The sequence below is a fragment of the Balaenoptera physalus genome (genome assembly GCF_965194825.1).
Source record: "Balaenoptera physalus genome assembly, chromosome: 1".
Lineage (NCBI taxonomy): Eukaryota > Metazoa > Chordata > Mammalia > Artiodactyla > Balaenopteridae > Balaenoptera > Balaenoptera physalus.
This window is the reverse complement of record NC_138882.1, coordinates 35,957,600-35,979,439: the sequence shown is the minus strand read 5'-3', so window position 1 is coordinate 35,979,439 and position 21,840 is coordinate 35,957,600. Positions and strand designations below refer to the sequence as shown.

General features: G+C 37.2%; 1 protein-coding gene across 12 annotated transcripts in view; it reads right to left on the bottom strand.

Annotated features, from left to right (window-relative positions):
* Window positions 1-21,840, bottom strand: part of LOC309647598 (uncharacterized protein) — a 96,443-nt gene that overhangs the window by 7,469 nt on the left and 67,134 nt on the right. Inside the window, exon 4 of one of the 12 annotated variants that reach the window (XM_082435043.1) lies at window positions 2-2,066. The exons of 10 other annotated variants lie outside the window; for them this stretch is intronic. The gene's annotated coding sequence lies outside the window, so the exon portion shown is untranslated. Of the gene's footprint in view, window position 1; window positions 2,067-16,977; window positions 21,589-21,840 lie in introns of those variants that run through there. One more of the 12 variants, XM_082435044.1, reaches the window with a different exon arrangement.

The window sequence follows — 21,840 nt, the reverse complement described above, 5'->3', positions numbered from 1 at the left end:
TTGAAAGGATTCCATGGACAACAAAACAGTAAGTGATTTCATGAAGTGTTTTAGTAGGGATAAAGTAATAAACTATAAAAATACAAATCATCAGTAAAGCTTTTTCTTTCCGGAGAACTATATTCAGAAATTAATGCAAGCATCTAAGGTGCGCATGTGTGTTTTTTCACCTGTGATCATGTTTGTGTGTGTGTGTGTGTGTGTGTGCATTCCACTGCTACAGGAGACATGCAAAATAATATCAGATTTGCTACTCTATGAAGTACTGGTTTCTCCCAAGAACTGTGTGCTTGTAGGGTTCGTTCAGGAAGGTGAGTGCCCTACCACCACATCGCAGTCATATCTCATCACCTTCGGCAGGAGTAATTTACACTTTAACGTTACATGCAGGCGTATTAAATTAGTATTGCTCATCAGAACTTGCTTATTAATAAAACAAGCTGAATTAGCCACTGCAGAACCATATTTGGAAATTCAATGACAATTTTACATTTTTAATAAAGGCTCAGAAATATTATTGCAGAGCAGGTGGTACAGAAAACTGTGGTCAAATTTGACATTCATTAATAATTGAAGTGTGGAACGTGACAGGTGAAAATTGATATTGATTTCTTTCCTCTAATATTTGGAAGAGTTCTAAAAGCTAAATAAAATGAGATAACATGACATATCAAGTCTCACTGATTTCTTTGATCACCTCCTCCCCACATATCACTCCTTTGCCTACCATATTTTGAATAATTCAATGCCCATAGTCTTTCCAGCTCAGTGCATTATAAAACACACTCAAGCTGGGTTTCAATCATATTAGACTGAAAGCTGAACTTTTTATGAAGGATTATTTAAAACAAAATGCGTCTTGAGCCCAACAGCCTTTGAAACCAAACAATCCTGGGAGTTCAGTGAGGAAATGTCAACACTGTGGAGAACTTTTGGATTCAGAAAATTCAGTAATCCTATTTGATGTATGTTAACCGTATCGATATTAACAACCTTCTGCTTGATTTCAGCACTGATTTGAGAGCTGAGTTACTGATTTGAGAGCTGAGTTAACTAGTTGTGAAAGCACTGAGAGAGTTGTTCTTCGGTTGAACTTGACCTGCCTCTGGGAATGCTCTCGGTTCTATCCATCTTGAAAAACTTTATTCAAGTGCATTTCTCTGCCTTCCTTCTTCTCACCTGCACCCCTTGGGAAAACGAAAGATGCTCAAATATAGACGTTAACACTGCAGATGCTCTGTTTGGCAATGGTGTCTTTCAGCTTCCCAATAAAAAATTATATTGCTGATCACTCATTTGACTGAAAAGTGACTCATTTTACTGACAGATATCTGGATTGAGATGCCAAAAGAAATAGGTCATTTCAAATTTCCTTTTTAATTTGAAGTCATAGCTTTGTGTTGCAACACTACTTGTTCAAAAGTTAGATCATGAAGGTTCCTTCCTATGACCTCCAAGTAATTAATCAAAATGTTCTTCATTCGGCTATATAAAAAGCAAGCAGAATATTCCTAATTATCAATCTTTCTCTTGAGTCATATAGTTCTTGTAATTCCAAGGAAGAGAAACTCAAATGTAAAGTGTTACAATAGCCAAGCATACCAGCACTGTTATCTAACCATTCAGCAATTTTCTCTGCCAAGTCACTCTGAACCTTAGACTAGTGAGAATGTCTTTTTAATTAATTTTTAAGGTTCTCCTCTTTTGAGTTAAAAAATGGTCACAATTTTATAAGTAAAATTAAAGAAAAGACACAAAATAGACCATCTGAGATATTTCCATTAGGCATTATATATATATATATAAATATACATAATTTTAATATATATACATATATAAATGCACTGGGATAAATCTCCATCTTCTGTGTCAGTCGGACATAGGTCCATTTTCTTAGGAATAGGGAACTCCTTTCACAATGGAAGTGAGGAAATTGGCTGGACCATCCTTCTTGAATATAATTCCATGAAGCCACCATTGAAGGTTGTCTGGATCTTGGTTCCTTCTAGCAATCTACTACTCCAACAGTGTGTAGTTCATCAAATTCAGGTCTTTCTGAAGCCAGGCTAGAAATACAAAGTGAGGTGGATGACTAAGGTAACTGACCAAAAAGGAGGAGGAAGAGAGCAAAACAATTTCCCAATTTCATTTTTTCCCATATTCTCTGTGCTTTACAAGGGAAAAAAATATTTGGGTCTGAGTTCCTTTCATTCTTAGCCATTGTTGGTTCAAAGTCTGAGAAAAAAAAAAAAAAAAGGTAAAAACGAAAATATGGAGTCCAGAATTCCGTTAGCTCTCTTGCATGCAATATCACAACTTAAAAGTTCTTCCAAAATGAAGGGATAAACTTTTAAAAATATAGCCCAATCTTTTCAATCTAAACAAGTAAACACTAAAAATATATTTTAGAAATCCAGCAAACACACTAACCACAGTCAAAGCAAAGAAAGGCTTATGGCTTACCAAATGACAGTGGCTGTCTACAAGACAGATAAAGAATACTCCAAAATTCTATCTGACCTGGCAGAGCTCAGCACAGCTACTATTCTTCTTTCTTAAAAGCAAGGCATAAAGAAATTGAATAAAACTTGCCAAAATGTCCCCCGCTGCCTCCAAAAGCAGATTAAAGAAGGGAATGTCCAGAAATCAGGATGAAAAAAACTACTTAGAGAAGCCCCTTCTCCTATCAGTGGACCACCAGGGTTTATCTGGGTAATAAAATGATAATAGGCCTTTTTGTCATCTTCTTTTTATAATTTATACATTTAAATTTCAGTTAACATTTTTAAAATATCCAATCAGAATGACAGGCATTTCCAGAAGTATCAGTTTTTTTAATCCTCACCCTTTTTTACAAATGTGAAAACTGAGGCTCAGTATAGCTGTCAAGAAATTTTCCTAAATCATTGAAGCTGTAAATTTGGGACCTAAGTCTAAATCAGTTTCTCCTTTTATCTTGGCTATCTTCTTAAAATTCTGTTTAGGGACATGGGGAGAGAGAAGGGGAAGCTGGGACGAAGTGAGAGAGTGGCATGGACATATATACACTACTAAATGTAAAATAGATAGCTAGTGGGAAGCAGCCAAGTAGCACAGGGAGATCAGCTCGGGGCTTTGTGACCACCTAGAGGGGTGGGATAGGGAGGGTGGGAGGGAGACACAAAAAGGAGGGGATATGGGGATATATATATACGTAGAGCTGATGCACTGTTATACAGCAGAGACTAACACAACATGGTAAAGCAATTATACTCCAATGAAGATGTTAAAAATATATATATGAAAGCTCTACTAGAAAATAGATACAGTGATAATATATCTGAGAGGTGGAATTATGGCTGTTTTTTAATCTATTTTTGGATTATTTGATTACTTGATTTCTCTATAAAGAATATGAATCCCTTGTGTAATAAAAGTGACTCAAAACCAAAAAACAAAACAAGAAAAAAAACCAATTCTGTTTAGGAAGAGGGGATAGAATGAAGGTTTGAGCATAGAAATCATCTAGAAATCACTGAAGATACTGGGCCTGTAGTGCAGTTTCATTTGTAGTGGGTTTGGCTTACATTCTTATGTTTAGTTTTATTTCTATACAACTATCAAAGAAGGAGAAAGAAGTTGGGTAATATTTGCATTTGCAACTAATCAAAGCAGAATTGCTTTTAGCTTTAACAAAAAGATCGTTTTGTGATCTCAGATTAACATCTTTATTCTTAAATGGAGCATAAATAACATTTATTGGCTAAGATTATTTGCAATAAACAAGACTGTTTACTGTTTACCACCTAGCAGATGACTACTTGTAAGTCTCACTGAGTATGCTAAAAGCTTATACTGAGCTCTCATTTTACCAGAGTGAATTTAAATTAACTTCAGCAGCCAGAATTAACGAAACCGGGTAAATGATCCAAAGATATTCCACAGGGTATTCTGTTTTAATTAGAGATACAAAATGTGAGTCATTAGAGGTTTTTAAAAATGTTGCATTCTATTACTTTCTCGGATTTTAAACCTAGGAATATAGATGAAAACTAAAAAATGTTAGCCACCTTAGTTCAGTTTTTAATGTATATCAGCTCTGAATTTCTATTGAGTGAATAGTAAAGAGTCTGAATGAAGAACATAATCTGGAGGCATTCAGGTACGAGTCATAAGTTTTATTAGAAGTTGAGTATCTGTTAATTAGCAGGCAGCTATATAACTTAACTATAAAGCCACTACAATTCAAACATTGTAGCATTACTACATGAATGAACACATATACAAATTAAACAGAAAAGAATATCCACAAATAGTTCTAAGTATGTCTGGGAAGTTTGATTGTGATAAAGTCAAGTTATAATCTTTAAAATTGATGCCTAGAAAACTACACACCCATTGAAAACTAAAGTCTGTACCTCACACTACATACCAAAATAAATTACACCAGTTGCACATGTAAGAAGCTTGCAAGTTGCCACTTTATCCTAACAAGATGCGTCTTTTTTTTTTTTTTTTAATAAATTTATTTATTTATTTTTGGCTGTGTTGGGTGTTCGTTTCTGTGCGAGGGCTTTCTCCAGTTGCGGTGAGCGGGGGCCACTCTTCATCGCGGTGCGCGGGCCTCTCACTCTCACGGCCTCTCTTGTTGCGGAGCACAGGCTCCAGACGCGCAGGCTCAGTAGTTGTGGTTCACGGGCCCAATTGCTCCACGGCATGTGGGATCCTCCCAGACCAGGGCTCGAACCCGTGTCCCCTGCATCGGCAGGCAGAGTCTCAACCACTGCGCCACCAGGGAAGCCCAAGATGCGTCTTTTACGAATGTTTTCTCCGACTCTGTGGCTTGTCTTTTCATTATCTTGATAGTGATTTTCACAGAGCAGACATTTTCTATTTTAATGAAGTCTAGCTTATCAATTCTTTCTTTCATGGATTGTGCCTTTGGTGTTATATTTTAAAAGTCACTGCCATACCCAAGGTCATCTAGGTTTTCTCCTATGTTATCTTCTGGGAGTTTTACAGTTTTGTGTTTTACATTTAGGTCTGTGGTTCATTTTGACTTAAGTTTTATGAAGGATATAAAGTCTGTGTCTAGATTTTTTTTTTTTTTTTTTTTTTTTTACTATGGACATCCAGTTGTTTCAGCACTATTTGATGAAAAGCCAATCTTTGCTCCATTGTATTGCCTTTGTTCTTTTGCCAAAGATCAGTTGACTGTATTTATGTGGGTCTATTTTGGGGCTCTTTATTCTGTTCCATTGATCTATTTGTTCTTTCACCAATACCACTCTGTCTTGATTACTGCACCTTCATAATAAGTCCTCAAGCTGGGTAGTGTCATCCCTTCAACTTTGTCCTTCTTCAATGAGGTGATAGCTATTCTGGGTCTCTTGCCTCTTCATATGGACTTTAGAATCAGTTTGCCAATATCCATAAAGTAACTCGCTGAGATTTTGATTGGGATCGCACTGAATTTCTATAGATTAAGTCGGAAAGAACTGACATTTTGATAATACCGAGTCTTCCTATTCATGAACATGCAATATCTCTCCATTTATTTAGTTATTCTTTGACTTCATTCATCACGGTTTTGTAGTTTTCCTCCTATAGAGGTTGTACTTATTTTATTAGATTTATACTGAAGTATTACATTTTTGGCAGTGCTATTGTAAATAGTGTGGGGTTTTTTAAAACCTATTCCACTTGCTCATTATTGGTATATAGGAAAGCAATTGCCTTTGTATATTAACCTTGGATCCTGCAACCTTGCTATAATCACTTACTAGTTACAGGAGTTTTGTGTCAGCTCGTTAAGATTTTCTACATAGATGATGATGTCACCTGTGAACAAAGACAGCTTTATGTCTTCCTGCTCAATCTGTACACCATTTATTTCCTTTTCTTGCCTTATTGCATTAGCAAGGCCTTACAGCACAATACTGAAAAGTTATAATAAAGGAGGACATCCTTGCCTTGTGCTTAATCTTAGTGGGAAAGCATTGAGATTCTCTCCAGTAAGTATGATGTTAGCTATTGGGTTTTTTGTAGATCGTATTTATCAAGTTAAGAAAGTCCCTCTCTATTCCTAGTTTACTGAGAGTTTTTCTCATGAGTACACACTGGATTTTGTCAAATGCTTCTTCCGCACGTATTTATATGTTTTTTTTTTTTCCTTTTTTTTGTCTTGGATGGATTATATTAATTAATTTTCCAATGTTGAACCAGCCTTACTTACCTGACACAAATCCCATTTGGTCATGGTATATAATTGTTTTTTTACTTTTGTGGCGTCAACTTGCTAACATTTTGTTGAGAATCTCTGACACAATTCTTATCACATTTCTACTATAAAAGGTTTGGGAGTCTAACGAATTTAAGCTATTAATTAGTCTTATCAAATTGCGCTTTTTATTCAAAGATACAACATAGCAGAACCCTGAGGGAATAGATGGTGAACTGTAAGGCCTGAATTTACACTTCTTTTCTTCTTTATACCCTGAACCCGTCTCTCAACAAGTGTTTACGGCTGATGTTTATTTTTTTGGAAATTAGACATAGCCCACTCCATTCATTCATTCAACAGATTCTACAGCAGAAGGGAGGCGTCTAAGGAGGTAGTGTGTATTAGTGGGGCTGCAGGTTATACAGGGAATCCAAGCAAGGCCTCATAATGGAGACGGTGATACTTGAGAAAAGACCTAAAAAAGTGAGTGGAATACTACAAAGCTACAGTAATCAAGACAATATGGTACTGGCACAAAAACAGAAACATAGATCAATGGAACAAGATAGAAAGCCCAGAGATAAACCCATGCACCTATGGTCAACTAATCTATGACAAAGGAGGCAAAGATATACAATGGAGAAAAGACAGTCTCTTCAATAAGTGGTGCTGGGAAAACTAGACAGCTACATGTAAAAGAATGAAATTAGAACACTCCCTAACACCATACACAAAAATAAACTCAAAATGGATTAGAGACCTAAACGTAAGACTGGACACTATAAAACTCTTAGAGGAAAACATAGGAAGAACACTCTTTGACATAAATCACAGCAAGATCTTTTTGGATCCACCTCCTAGAGTAATGGAAATAAAAACAAAAATAAACAAATGGCACCTAATGAAACTTCAAAGCTTTTGCACAGCAAAGGAAACCATAAACAAGACGAAAAGACAACCCTCAGAATGGGAGAAAATATTTGCAAACGAATCAATGGACAAAGGATTAATCTCCAAAATAGATAAACAGCTCATTCAGCTCAATATTAAAGAAACAAACACCCCAACCCAAAAATGGGCAGAAGACCTAAATAGACATTTCTCCAAAGAAGACATACAGACGGCCACGAAGCACATGAAAAGATGCTCAACATCACTAATTATTAGAGAAATGCAAATCAAAACTACAATGAGGTATCACCTCACACCAGTTAGAATGGGCATCATCAGAAAATCTACAAACAACAAATGCTGGAGAGGGTGTGGAGAAAAGGGAACCCTCTTGCACTCTTGGTGGGAATGTAAATTGATACAGCCACTATGGAGAACAATATGGAGGTTCCTTCAAGAACTAAAAATAGAATTACCATATGACCCAGCAATCCCACTACTGGGCATATACCCAGAGAAAACTGTAATTCAAAAAGACACATGCACCCGAATGTTCATTGCAGCACTATTTACAATAGCCAGGTCATGGAAGCAACCTAGATGCCCATCAACAGATGAATGGATAAAGAAGTAGTGGTACATATATACAATGGAATATTACTCAGCCATAAAAAGGAATGAAATTGGGTCATTTGTTGAGACGTGGATGGATCTAGAGACTGTCATACAGAGTGAAGTAAGTCAGAAAGAGAAAAACAAATATTGTATAGTAACGCATGTATGTGGAACCTAGAAAAATGGTACAGATGAGCCGGTTTGAAGGGCAGAAGTTGAGACACAGATGTAGAGAACGGACATATGGACACCAAGGGGGGAAAACTGCAGTGGGGTGGGGATGGTGGTGTGTTGAATTGGGCGATTGGGATTGACATGTATACACTGATGTGTATAAAATTGATGACCAATAAGAACCTGCCGTGTAAAAAAACAAACAAAACAACTAATACTAAACTTTCATTGGATTATTTGTATGGAAATATGTTAATATAAATGTTTCAGACATTACATGAAATTTCTAAAAATCTTGTATGTTCTGGTATAATGTTATAAGTCATAATCCTAGTTATTACTTTAAAATGTATATCTCAGAAATAACTAATTTTCTTGTCAACTGCATTATTATGAACTTTCATCAAATCTTTAACCGTGGTCATTTTTAAGTCTTTTGTCATTTACAGACAGTTCTGGGTGTACTCTGATGCTTTTGCAAATATGTTCCTATAAAAGGGTTTCATCTTCAAGAAATTCATGGAAAAGACTCTGACAAGTACAGATTTCTGGTAACTGACTGTACTGCTGAACTGAATGAATAAGCATTTTCAGAACTCTAATGAAAAACTGACGAACTCATAAAAGTGCTAACAAAAGATCAAGATGAAAAAAAAAATTAATTACATGGGACTGAGTGAACTGATGAGGATGAGTATAATTTTTGTGACTTTCTGTCTGAATTAAAAAAAAAAAATCCCACAAGGACTCAGAGGCAAAGAATATACAAATCAATTTTCACTGCAAAGTAAAGGAGCTGTTACAGTGGAGGATTACTGGACTGAATGTCAATATTATGACATAGTATGAGTGTGTTTCATGTGTGGTAATTGCAATCATTGTTGTTTTTGTTGTGGTCATCCATGTACAATGCTTGGTGTCAGTCTATTTATCTCTTGTAAAAATAAAATACAGTGTGTGTGTGTGAAAAAAAAAAGTGAGTGGATGAGTACTGTAGATAGTAAAGAGAACAGCAATTCAGGTAAAGGGAACAGCAAGTGAAAATGTCTGCCTACTATACTTGTTGAACATCAAGGACTAAAGAGTGTAAGGTGTTTGGAAAAGAGTGAGCAAGGAGTAGAGGTAGAGGAGATGAGATCAAATATATAATGTGGAGGGTAATCATGTAGCAACTTTCCAGCATTTTAAGAACTTCAGCTTCAACTATAATGAAGGGGAAGACACTGAAGTCACATAATTCTTCTGACTTAGATTCTCAAAGGGTTCTCTGGCCACTGTGTTAAGGACACATTTCAGAGGGATAATAATTAAGATGACAGACAACGAAATCTTAATCCTGAGTGATAATAGTGGAAAAATCGAGAAACTGTCAAATTCTGGTTCTATCTCAAAGATAGGGCCGACACATTTTGCTTCTGTATTGGATGTGAAAGGAGAGAGAAAGGAAAAAGTCAAAGATGAATCACATTGTGTAACTGAGCACCAGGAAGAATGGAGCTGCCCTTTTCTGTTTTGGAAAGTCTACAGGAAAAGCATGAGTGACTATGTGTGTATTTGATTGAAAGGTATATTAAGTTTGGGATGTCTATTAAATGACAAAACAGAGATATTCTGTTAGTAAGCAGTCTTGTTAGGTGGACCCAGTCCATAAAGGACAACCATCAACCTACCTAATCTGCTCAATTTGAAGACCCATAAAGGACTTTGGGGCATTAGTGTGAAGAGGGCTTCCTTTTGCGTTTGTGTGTATGTGTGTTATTTGCTTTGACACTGTGGTTAGGCTAAAGTAGCACTATTCTGGCCTTTCATCTTTGGCAACTTTTTTCTCACCAAGAAGCTTTTTTATTGGGTTGACGCCAAATGAGTATTTGCTTGATTCATGTCCTGATTCTTTAACTATTTTCCTAGTTTGGACAGCCACAAATTTGGTTAGTATTTGTTCATTTCACCCTTCAACGTGGACACACTTGAAGCGAAGTGAACTCCCACCACACTGATGGTAGACTCCATCTGAGCATGCTCAAAAGAGCACAGAAGGTTGTCCACGGGGAGGGTACTATCAGAGGCTGATTGACAGTATCTGTGTTGTAGACCAACTTAAGGGCAAACCCATACGGTTCTTACGCTTTCCTGCTCCTGATAATAGGCAATGGCAGGCTCTGGATCACAATGTTTGAACCCAGCAGGAATAGTTTTGCATTCTAGGTGGCATGACTATGATAAGGGGTCTATATCTTATCTAGCATGTATCTTCTTTTTTATGCTACACAAATACAAGGCTGTCACTTTCTGAGACAATAAACTTTCTCTGGCTGTGACAGATTCAAAGCAGATGCCAAGTTAGAAACATTTCTGAATTAGGTGATTTGGGTTCCTTGACCAGGTGAAAAAAACAAAACAAAACTGTTTTTCTTCTTGGTTTCACATTTAAACAATATGAGTTAGTCTAAACTATATGACCAAAAAATAGAACTACTAAAATAACAGGCCCTTATCATTATTATTTTGATATAATAAATAATAGAGGGGTATTGTTTTACTAATAATTACCAGCATTTAGTAATGACAAGCCAAACATTAAGCCTTTAGGAAATTTGTGAACTCCTTCATTTCTTACAATAACTCTGTCCGATTGGTTACCAGTATTTATCACCATTGATGAAGAAACTCAGTTTCAGAGGAAGACACTGAGGCACAGACAGGTTAAATGTAACTTGTCCATAATTGCCCTAGCTGCTATGCTAGTCTGCTTCATCAACCACTATCACCACTATCACATTTCTTTAATTGGACTTTAGAGTCAGATAAACAATTTTTCCTGGTTGCAAGGGAATCATTGAACAAGCCCAAATTGCAATGCTTGAAATGCAAGTCTGAGCCCAAATCTGAGAACCCTAAACCATGTGATCACTAAAAATACTGAGTATCAATTCTGAGCCTTCTAATATGAGTTTGCATTTAAAATAACAGGTCCTATTAGGAATAAGTGTACAAATGGCATTCTAGGAGGGAAGATATCCAACAGGTGTTTTAAATTCCTTTAGTGGCAATGAAAAAGTATGAAGGCATTTCCTGCAATACTAAATGAGCTGATTTCCTTTTGGTGGGTAACCACTGAATTTTGTATACAAAACTTAACCTGAAAGTGTTTTCTAAGTATCTTGCTATTACTCTACTCAAAGTTAGCCTTGTTATCTCCTTTAACAAACAAGAATGGTAAGACACAGTCTCAGTCAGTATAGTACGGATAAATCATTTGCAGTCTTGGGGAAACTTGTACCTTAACGAGTGTCTTCAATTTGGGGAAGACGGGAATTCACAATTGCCATTCTCTAAGCATATTATTGCCATATAAACTAACTCCAGCAAAAGAAAGCTATAGTTAGGTAGATCCTTTCATAAAGTGACGCAGTCACTCAGGAATACTTTATAACCTAAAACGACTGGACAGTCGGTAACCAATGAATTATCCTAATGCTGATTCATCTGAGATGTCCTTTATTCCAATGATTTTCGCTGCTATCCTTCTCTTTTCCTTTTGGGATTAAGAACTATGCATAAAGTCTTACTTACTCTAAGGTTCACCTTGTACCTCTCCTGTCGTACAACTCGTCACTTTCCCCATCATATGCCACCAACTGCCAAAAAGAAATCTGAGTACTCTGTGGTCATGGCACAGGTATTTCTAAAGAGATGAACACCTGTTCAAAAATCACTAATCCGAGAATAAATATATGGGGAAATGAACTGGGGACATGACTGGAATCAGCTGAAACTGTGAGAGGCCAGCAGGGCAGATATGTGTGCCTGTATGTGCCTTAAAGAATAATGTTCTCTATGAGAAGAAAATGCTTTATTGCCCCAAACTTTAATCCAATTAATATCTGGGAATATATTTCAAGACCACTTGTATATATGTGTATGTACATAATGTTAGCATTGTATATTATTTGTGTTATGTTCTCCCTTCTACTCATGGGAACATGTTGCCTTTAAAGTTTAACCTTTCTTGTTGATTTTGCACATGGATGAAGGTTCACACAGTAAGATAAGTTCAAGGATTTCTTTCTCCAATATCATTGATATGAATTCCTATTACTTAATTTCTTTTTGATAGATTTTCAGATGACAGTCCAAGATAGTTCTGTCAATGGAAATCACAGGACTACCAAATATGGAAAAGACTTTGGAACACTTACAGTGTGTTTTCATGGTCTGCATCAGAATTCTACAGAAGGCTTTTGGTTGAATTGGCAGTGAAATGAGAATGGAAAGTTAGTGTATCAGTTACTTTTCAGTGTGGTATTTTTTCTTTTCTACTATTGTACTATGTATTAGAAATTATGTAAAAATCAGGAGAAGAGAAATGGTTAAGAAAAAATATGATCTGTCATGTTAAAGACATTCGGCACTTACCTAGACTCACAGGTAACATGAGAGAACATGAGAGCTGGCTTGTGAGAGCTAACCTTGTTCCAATTCCCTCACTGTCTTGATGAAAAGCTTTGAGGCTCAAAGAAGGAAGTGACCCTGCCAGAAGCATACCATGAATCAGTGATGAAAGGGAGACTCCTTGGCTTCTGTAGAGCCATGCCTCTGTGCACAAGGTATTAAAGAAGCATTAATTAAATGCCCTTTTACCTAACAACGTGGAGCTTAATCATTAGGTTTGGGCTTCTTGTCTCTTCTTTTCTTTTGCTTTCTCTTTTACATCCTTGGGGGCCTTAATTTTTAGTTGCTCTCTTGAACTGGATTTACAAGACATTTATTTTCACTAGCCCTTATTGTTTTGGATTGTAGGTTGAATTTTTACGAAGTTGGGGAAGGATACTGAACTGCCAAAAGTTAACAGATTATTGGCAAAGATATAAAAATAATAACAATGCCAATTTCCCTGGGTATTCCCCGTGTACTTTAGGGGTAAAAATAGTATTTGTAAAGTGATTTCAAAATGTGCAAATATTACCTGTGGGACATAACCTACTGGTTAAGAGCACTAACTAACTCTGAAATTAATTTGCCTGGATCTTTTTTCCCCAGCTCCACCACTTATTAGTGGTGGGACTTCAGGAGTGTTACTTCTTCGTGTTTCGCTTCCTCTTTGAAAAACAAGGGCTTAATAACCTCACCCATTTTACAGAGCTGTGGCGTGGAGTTAATACAGGTAGAGTGCTTAGGAATCCATGCCACTCTTAAGGCTTTTAAAATCAATCTTACTAGTTTTGTTACTACTATTATTATTTTGTTAGCTGTCCTTGAAAAAGTTTGCCAGCAGTACTCACTTGCTTTTCTTTTTGTTGTATATTCTCTACATCCCCCTTAAGCGTTCTACCAAACACGAAAAGGCTCTTTTCAGATATTTTACACCTTTTTACTTGTTTGTCACAGCAAAAGTAAAAGGAGTGTGGCTCCCCTTGATCGAACAAACCAGAACTTTGGTTTTCTCCCATTCATACACATTGGTGAACAGATGTGAAAAAACGACTCCATGGGGCTTTCAGTCTGGAGCCAAACATCCAGGCTCTGTGTAACTCCACACTATTATGCACACATATTGTTCCCTTAGGACCCAAAAGAATCTCAACTAAGCTACCTTGTGAAGTAGCTGAACATAACAGAAATACAAGAAAAGGCAGAGGTGTTTCGTATCACAACTTTTTGAGAAATGCTCAGAGCTCTAAGATGTAGCTGACAATTCCCCCTTCAACTAATGCTTTCAAAATTACCCTAAATTTCACCATAAATACATTTTTTCAGCAATGGCAATAACGCGGTGACTATACCACTCAATTCCTCACAGTGTCAGCATTAAATACATTAAAAGGGTAAGTTAAAATATCGTCTGATTGCTTCTGACATAACCCGGAGATCTCTTTTATTTCTGTACTCCATCAATTATAATGTGGAACATTAACACAAATTATTTCTAAACACTAACAAGCAATGTAGCAACAAGTGGCAGACAATCAAGGGGAATTTTGCCATAGCACGGTGCTTATTTTGTTACAAGCAGGAATGCAAACCCAAAGGATGTAATTTAGAGGAAACTCTGTCCTGTCTATTCTCTAGGAACTAGAACAAGGAGACTGAGAGAAGATGATTCTGGGTAAATCAAACCGTTTTCTCCTAATTACAGCTGAATAATAGGGAGCAAACTCCCATGGAAGGCTGTGACCTGCTAGGAAGAAAGCTAGGAGGTTGCCCTGGCTAGGGTCTTTCATATACAGTTATTCAAGCTCAGACTTGATCATCTGTCAGGGATGCTACAGTAGGGAGAGTTTTGCCATAGCTGTGAGACTCAGCAAGATCACTTCCAACTCTAAAACCTACAATTTTAATTTAATCACTAACACCAGCCATCATTAAGAGCGACCTCAAATAACTCCAAATCTGTTCATCTACTCACATATTCTTTACACAGTCAACAGGCCTCAAGTGATTACTACATGCCAGACACCGTTCTAAGACACAGAATAAGGGATAAGAAAGGTAACAACCTCTGTCACTGTGGGGCTTGAGTTCTTTGGGAAGAAGTTCATCTAAATACAAAGAGACACCAAAGATAATATTTGTTTTTATTATCATTCTGTGAAAGAAGTAAGGTAATCTGATAAATTGGGACTGAGTTAGGCTAGTAGGACAATCAAGGAAAAAATATCTTTAAGAGATGAGTGCCAAAGAATAGAAAGGAATCATTTATGGACAATTTTTCTGGAAATAATATTTCCAAAACATGGGAACAGCAAATACAAAGGCCCTGAGGCAAGATGAAGCTTAACTACAATCAAGGAACAAAGAGAAGCTAAAAGGTTAGGTCAGGAGATAACCACACAAATTTACACCAGCTGGTCCCTAACTTCAAGTCTACGTGGATATATTCTTGAGGTGAGTTAGACATATATATCATCCAAAAAACAAAACAAAGTTGACTCCAAAATTACCCTGGAAATTCTGAGTGAGACTCTTTACAAAGGCACAACCATATTAAAGATCACAGCCATCATTCTCCAAACTCCACTCTGGCCATCACTTGCAGGCATTTAACGGGGGTGTTTAATATCCTCTCTGAAATATTGGGCAGGAAGAACAAACATCCTAGCATGTCTGCACCGTGCACCTAGGGTCTCACAATTGAAAAGTAGCTGGAGCTCACCCTGCTGATGGCTTTTCCGGTTTTTTTTTTTTTTTTTTTTTTACCTTTTATTAAGAGTCCCATCTCTTTTAAGAACTGGGATATATTTTTTGAGGGAAATAAACTATAGGAAAATTCAACTGACAGCGATCATACTGTACTTGACTTTTCTGTTCTTTGCTACATTTATTTGTTGAGACAAACGTCTGTTCTTAGCCTTTTTGTAATGGCTCTGTTAAATAGAACGGACACACAGTACACTGCACATACTTAAAGAACACAATTTAAGTTCTGAAATATGCATATACCCAAGGAACTGCCAACACAATCAAGAAAAGGAACATATCCATCACTTGCAAGTGTTTTTATGCCTCATTCATAAAGCCCCTTTTTTCCCCTCACATTCCACCCCTCCACACCCCCAAGTGACCACTGATATGCTTTCTATCGTTAGAGATGTGTTTGCAGTTTTCTAGAAATTTATATAAATGGATTCACACAGTGAGGACTCTTTTATCTGGCTTCTTTCACTCAATGTAATTATTTTGAGAGTCACTCATATTTTTGTGGGTATCAATAGCTTATCACTTTGTCTTGCTGAGTAGTGTCTCACTGGATGAGTTTAGCACAGCATGTTTATTCATTCGCCTGTCGATGGGTGCTCGAGGTCGTTACAGTTCTGTCTATTAAAAATAAACATGCTATGATGATCCACGTACAAGTCTTTGTATGAACATATGCTTTCACTTTTCTTGCATAAATATCTAGGTGCAGAAAGGCTGGATCATACGGTAGGTGTATGTTCAACTTATAAAGAAACAGCCAAACTGTTGACTGAAGAGACTGTACCATTTTCCTTCCCACTAGCAGTGCAAAAGACTTCCAGTTCCTACACCGCCTCACCAATACTTGGTGTGCTTGGACTTTTCTAATTTTAGCCATTCAATAGGTGTGTAGTGGCATCTCCTGGGGCTTTCATTTTCATTTAGATAATAATTCATTACATTGAGCAACTTCATGTGCTTATTTGCATCCGTACACCTCCTTGGCAGGATCTCTTTTTAAATATTTTACCCATATTGTTAATTTAAAAAAATTTTTCTAATTACTGAGTTTTGAGAGTTCTATACGTGTCAGAGACACAAGTCTTTTCAGGTATATAATTTGTACATATTTTCTTCCAACCTGTGGCTTTTCTTTTATTAATAATGGCTTCCAAAGATGAAACCCGATTTATCACTTTTTTTCATTTATGGATCTTGTTTTTGGTGTCATCTCTAGGAAATCTTCGCTTAACCCAAGGTCAAAAAGATTTTGTCCAAGTTTTAGAGATTTATGTTTTGATCTACATTTAGTTAATTCTTTACATGGTGTGAAGTAGGGATCAAAGGTCATACTTTTGCATATGGCTATCTACGCACAATATCCGTGTGCTATATGCTTCCAGCACCATTTGTCAGGAAGACTATCCTTTCTGCTCAAAACTGGCTTTGCACCTCAATTGATTGAAAAATCAATTGTCCTTATATGTGTGGATATGTTTCTGGGATCTACATTCTATTTGACTGACGTATTATATCTGACTCTTGGTTATAATATATTCTTTCACTGATGTCTTTTCACTTGCTTATGTAAATAGTCTCCCAGTAATATAGCCTTACCATTTGACTGGACATACCTAGGTATACCTGAAATGCATTTGATAAATCGATGGATCTTGCACTCAAACTAGGGTTACTTTCCAAAAACACTTAAAATGTTAAGGTGTAAAAACGATGTATTCTACGGCCTTCCTGCCTCAACCAAGTGTATGTTAACACATCCCCACGAGCTATTTTGCATGTGTATGGGGCTGTAGAGTCTGGGGAGTATGAGAGTGGTATGTGCTGTCTATCCCAAAAGATCATCATACGAGGCAAAGGAAACATTAAGGAAATAGATAGGAATAGTCAAATGCCAAATGTTAAAATATTTCTCATGCGTTTTTAATATTTACATTGAGATAAATAAGCAAATTATTATAAAATAAAATACAAAACTTTAGAGAATATTTCAAAATGCTCTTTTTTGCCAGATGCAACAAGACACTAGGAATAAATAGAGGAATTTTCTGGAACCAGCTTGTCTTTCCTTTTTTTATCACCATCGAGTGATGGGGTTGTATTTTATTCAGTCTATTGTACATGTGGGTGTGAATAAGATGGAACTTGTCTCAGAAAGAGAAATGAGCAAAGAATATATGTTGTCAACTTGTCTAAAACATTTTTTCATGTTCTGACTCATTTTTCCTTGTATTGGCATTTCAAGGGATTTCGCTTTTCAATTTGACTATTTAAAAACCTTGATAACTTCAGTGAAATCCCATGAAGATAATATAAACAACTGGAATGGAAAATGAAAAGATGATAATAGCAACCAGCACTGTGATATTTCTTGTCAGTGTTCTTTACTATTTAGAATAGTAACAAATCCCATATTAATTTGACTTTTTGAACTTTAGCCTTTACTTTGGTGGAAGAAGTTCCTTTCACTTTGCTTATTATCTGTTTGCAAAGAAAAACAATTAATGACCATACTTTGATATGATCATCTTAGAGTTGTATAGAGGGAGGATAGTTATGCAACTATTTATATATCTATGGGTTCAAGGAAGTTTAAAGGCTTGATATTTGAATCCTGTGGAATGTAGCCTCCTTTCCCACAGGGAAATGAACATATACATGTACTTAATATAGTTTAAAATAAAGCAACACCTGTTCGTAGAGGCACCTTCTAGTCCAGGCATGTTTAGGTAGAGGGAAGGGGAACAAGAGCTATAAAACATAATTCTTGTCTATAAGGAGTTTACAGTTTAGGGGGGTTGAGGGCACTCAATGACTCAACGGGGATGAGCCTGATGCAGGTGGCTACAAGGTCACCCTTGGATGAACTCTGCTTTAGGAAAGACCAGCCTACTCTTATTCTGGTAAACTCTTTAATGCGGTGTCCAATAAACCTGAATATCAAGCTCAAACGCCACTTTAGAAATGTTTCCAGGGGTGCTAACAGCCAACAAGTTAATATGATTCCTACACACTTGACACAACTCACCAGAGGTCTTGAATTTGGTGAGCATATTGACCTCCTTTAAGAAAGATCACCATTGAAACTTTGAATGCTAAGTTCTAAGAGAATGAAGTAAGTAATAAGTGATATTCAGGTTCAGAGGTGGAAGAGAAAAGAGGTCTCACCTTGAGTAGAACATTTTGTTGGATTCTCCAAAGTGGCAAACAATAAGGAGAACACTAACCAACTAAGACTCTGAATAAGTCGAGAAATAAGACGAAAGCCTAAGATGGAGGTCAAAATGTCCCCTAGATTGAAGGATACACTTATGCTGAAAGGGAAGCTATTGAAAAAGGTGTAGAAAATGCTAAATATTTCACAAAAAAATTATTAGAACTAATAAAACAACTTAGCAAAGTTTGTTTGCAGAATATGAAATCAACATATACGCATCACTTGCATTTCTGCACATTAACAATGAACAATCCCAAAAAGAAATTAGGAGAACAATTCCATTTACAATAGCATCAAAAAGAATAAAATACTTAGGAATAAGCTTAACCAAAGACATGAGAGACTTGTACGCTGAAAACTACAGTGTTACTGAAAGAAATTAAGGGAGACATAAATACATGGAAAGACATCTCATGTTCATGAACTATTGTTAAAATGTCCATATTACACAAAACTATCTACAGATTTAATGCAATGCCTATCAAAATCCCCTATTTTTGCAGAAATAGAAGAAACGACTCCAAAATTGATATGTAACCACAAAGGACCCTCAATAACCAAAGCAAACTTGAAGACCTCACACTTTCTTTTGAAATGAAGTTTTCTTGTTATTGTGGGTTAAAAATCCAAAGTCCTAAATGTCCATAAATTATCCTCCTAAATTTACATTTTGGTTCATTCTCAGTGACAGGGCTTTCGGTGCCTGAGTGGCATTGGGGGCTCCTTCAATATCTCTAGCTTGGACTCCTGTCACTGACATGGTGTGGGTATCTCAGAGCCTTGGCTCTTTTACCAGTTGATCAAGTCCCACATGAACCATGCTCAGAAGGGCCCCACGCTTGCTTGCTTTCATGCTCTGCTATTGCTGTCTTGAAATTCTTAATGATTTTATCTTTGAACTTACGTTTTGTAAGTAAAGTTTATGGGACAATAAAATATACGCATGAGCAGAGGAGACATGTGCAATATGTGTGTCTGCCACCATTCCTGCTGCCCCATTCACATCTAGTTTTCACCCTGCTTATGGTGTGCTTTCCATGACATGCTTATTTGGTACCCATTTGGAGTCTTACTGAGTTCCACCAGAATTCTGTGCTACTGGTCACATCCAAGACTAAGTGAAGGTGTTAACCTCTCCGGGAGGCCATGCTTTCCATTTGAATCTGAACTTACTTCTAACACAGAAAGAAAGCAGTTGTTTTTTAAGAAACAAGAATGTCCAAGGAATCTTATCATATCCTTTCTTACTCGTGTCACTTCCCAATATTAGCCAAACACTTCTGCTGAAAAAGATGACATCTATGAAAAAGAGAAGAGAGAACACCCCAGAGAACCCATGAGGGCTCACCCTCATCTAGTATGATGTCATCTTATCTCGATTCTATCTGAAAAAAGAATTTACTTGGGCACATTCACAGGTTCCAGGTGAACATGAATTTGGGGAGGACACTATGCACCCCAATGCAAATACTTTCAACAACACTTTTGCTTTGCAGTTTGAACAAGAGGCACTATATTTTCATTTTGCACTGGAGCCCACACATTATGTCACTTTTCACTGTTAGAGCCCATGTTGGAAAAAGGGGCTTCATGAGACAGCCAAGTGAGTCTGTCAACTGAATTCTAGAATTATCCAGACTTACCCACTTTGTTGCAGCAAGTTGGTTCCAGGCAAACCCATGTGAAAGGGGCATGTCCACAGTGGAGCAGAGAACTTTTGTCTCTCTATCACCAGACTCACTCCCAAGATGAAGGAAAGAAGAGCTTAGCAAAGCATGGCCAGTTACTCTTCCTAACTTTGCCAGTCAAGTAGGTCACCTCACCCAGCCAGTGTCAGTGAATATAAGAGCAGGGAGGTTAAAAGTTATACTAATCAAATTCCCTTCATATGGAGGTACCATTAGGAACGAGAAGGGAAATTGTCACTAATGCTTCCCTGTTCTTTTCAATCTCTTAACCCACTCAACTATGCCTTTAAGCCTGTAATTAACGGAATATCTCTCTCCCTTCAGGAAAAAGAATAGACCTTTATCAGGACAGTCCTGCTCACTCTTTTATAGGGCTACTCACTTGAGTGGACTCCGGGAACTGCTGGTGGACGACTTAAGAGTTTCATCCCAGAAGTCTCCGACATGGGTGAGAAATTGCATTAATTTAAGTTAACTCCAGGGCTACTCATATCCAATGATCAGAAACAACTTTTTGTTCTACCAGCCATCCACAGCACAGCTAACCACAGAAAGCTGATGAGGTTAAATGACACATTAAGGTTAAATACATAAAAGCATCCAGTAATACAATTCAGAAATCATAGAAATGTCGCAAATTTGGAAGTACACCTTTGCCAGTATCAAATTCTTCACAGAGAAATTAAAAGGGCACACATTAAACGCTCTTATGAATTAAGGTCCCAAAGTATTAAAGTCCAATTTTGAAATCAAGTTTCCTTGTTACTGTGGGTTAAAAATCCAAAGTCCTAAATGTCCATAAGCAATCCTCCCAAATGTACATTTGGTTCATTCTCAGTGACAGGGCTTTCATTGCCTGAATGGGACTGAGGGCTCCTTCAGTATCTGTAGCTTGGACTTCAGTCACTGACACGGGTGTGGGTCTCTTAGGGCCTTGGCTGTTTTATCAGTTTATCAAGTCTCTCATGAACCATGCTTTTAAAGAGTCTAAAGAGTTACTAAGATACAATTTGATTTTACAGCACTATCCCCAAAATTTAAAAACAATCTCAAAAGCAAGCCAACCCCCCACTCCTAGAAGAGTGAAACTAGGCACATTTTTGTTCCCAGAATCCAATACAGAATTTGACCAAAGAACATAGCAGAAACTCAATGGCATTTGAGAGAAAGATAAAGTCTCTTTCGTTTTAGCCTCACTAGGATGTCCATTAGTCTATGCCATTTATTTGAAATTTCTGACCTGCGAACTTCGAACCAGGAGGAATCTTCGAAGCCTGACGTTGATTTGTCACTATGAATTTGCCATGTGCAGTGCACAGCCCTGAGCATCTGTCACACATGGACCCTTGAGTTATCCTTCCTCCTTGATGACCTTGTGGTTCCCACTGCAGTACTGAACTGATTATGGCTTCTGTCGAGTGACATTACACCTCCAGTTCTGATGCGTAGATTTGACAGTCCTATGCCGCCATGGCCATTTTCACTGCCTCCTGCTATGGAACTGCATAGACCAAAGGCGGCTGCCTTTAAGAGAACATTTCTTCCTCCAACATAATGGACAAATCCAGAGTCAGCTTGGTTCCACATGTAAAGGCAGTCACTTGAGCCTACGGTAGACCATATGTGTCAATGCCAACAAGTTCTACAAAACATGTTTTCCTTACAATTGAGTCTTTGTCTCAGTCAAGCCTGCTTGGGAAAAAGTGTACCTGAAGAGTAAGGCAAGGTGGACGGCAGCCTGAGACTTTCCTGCCCTGTAAACTCCTGCACACTCTCAAGTCAAGTGCCAGGTAAAGGTCTCTGTATACTAAAGACCCTCCAGGTGCCTTATTCATTCCGCTCCAGGTATTGCTCAGTCA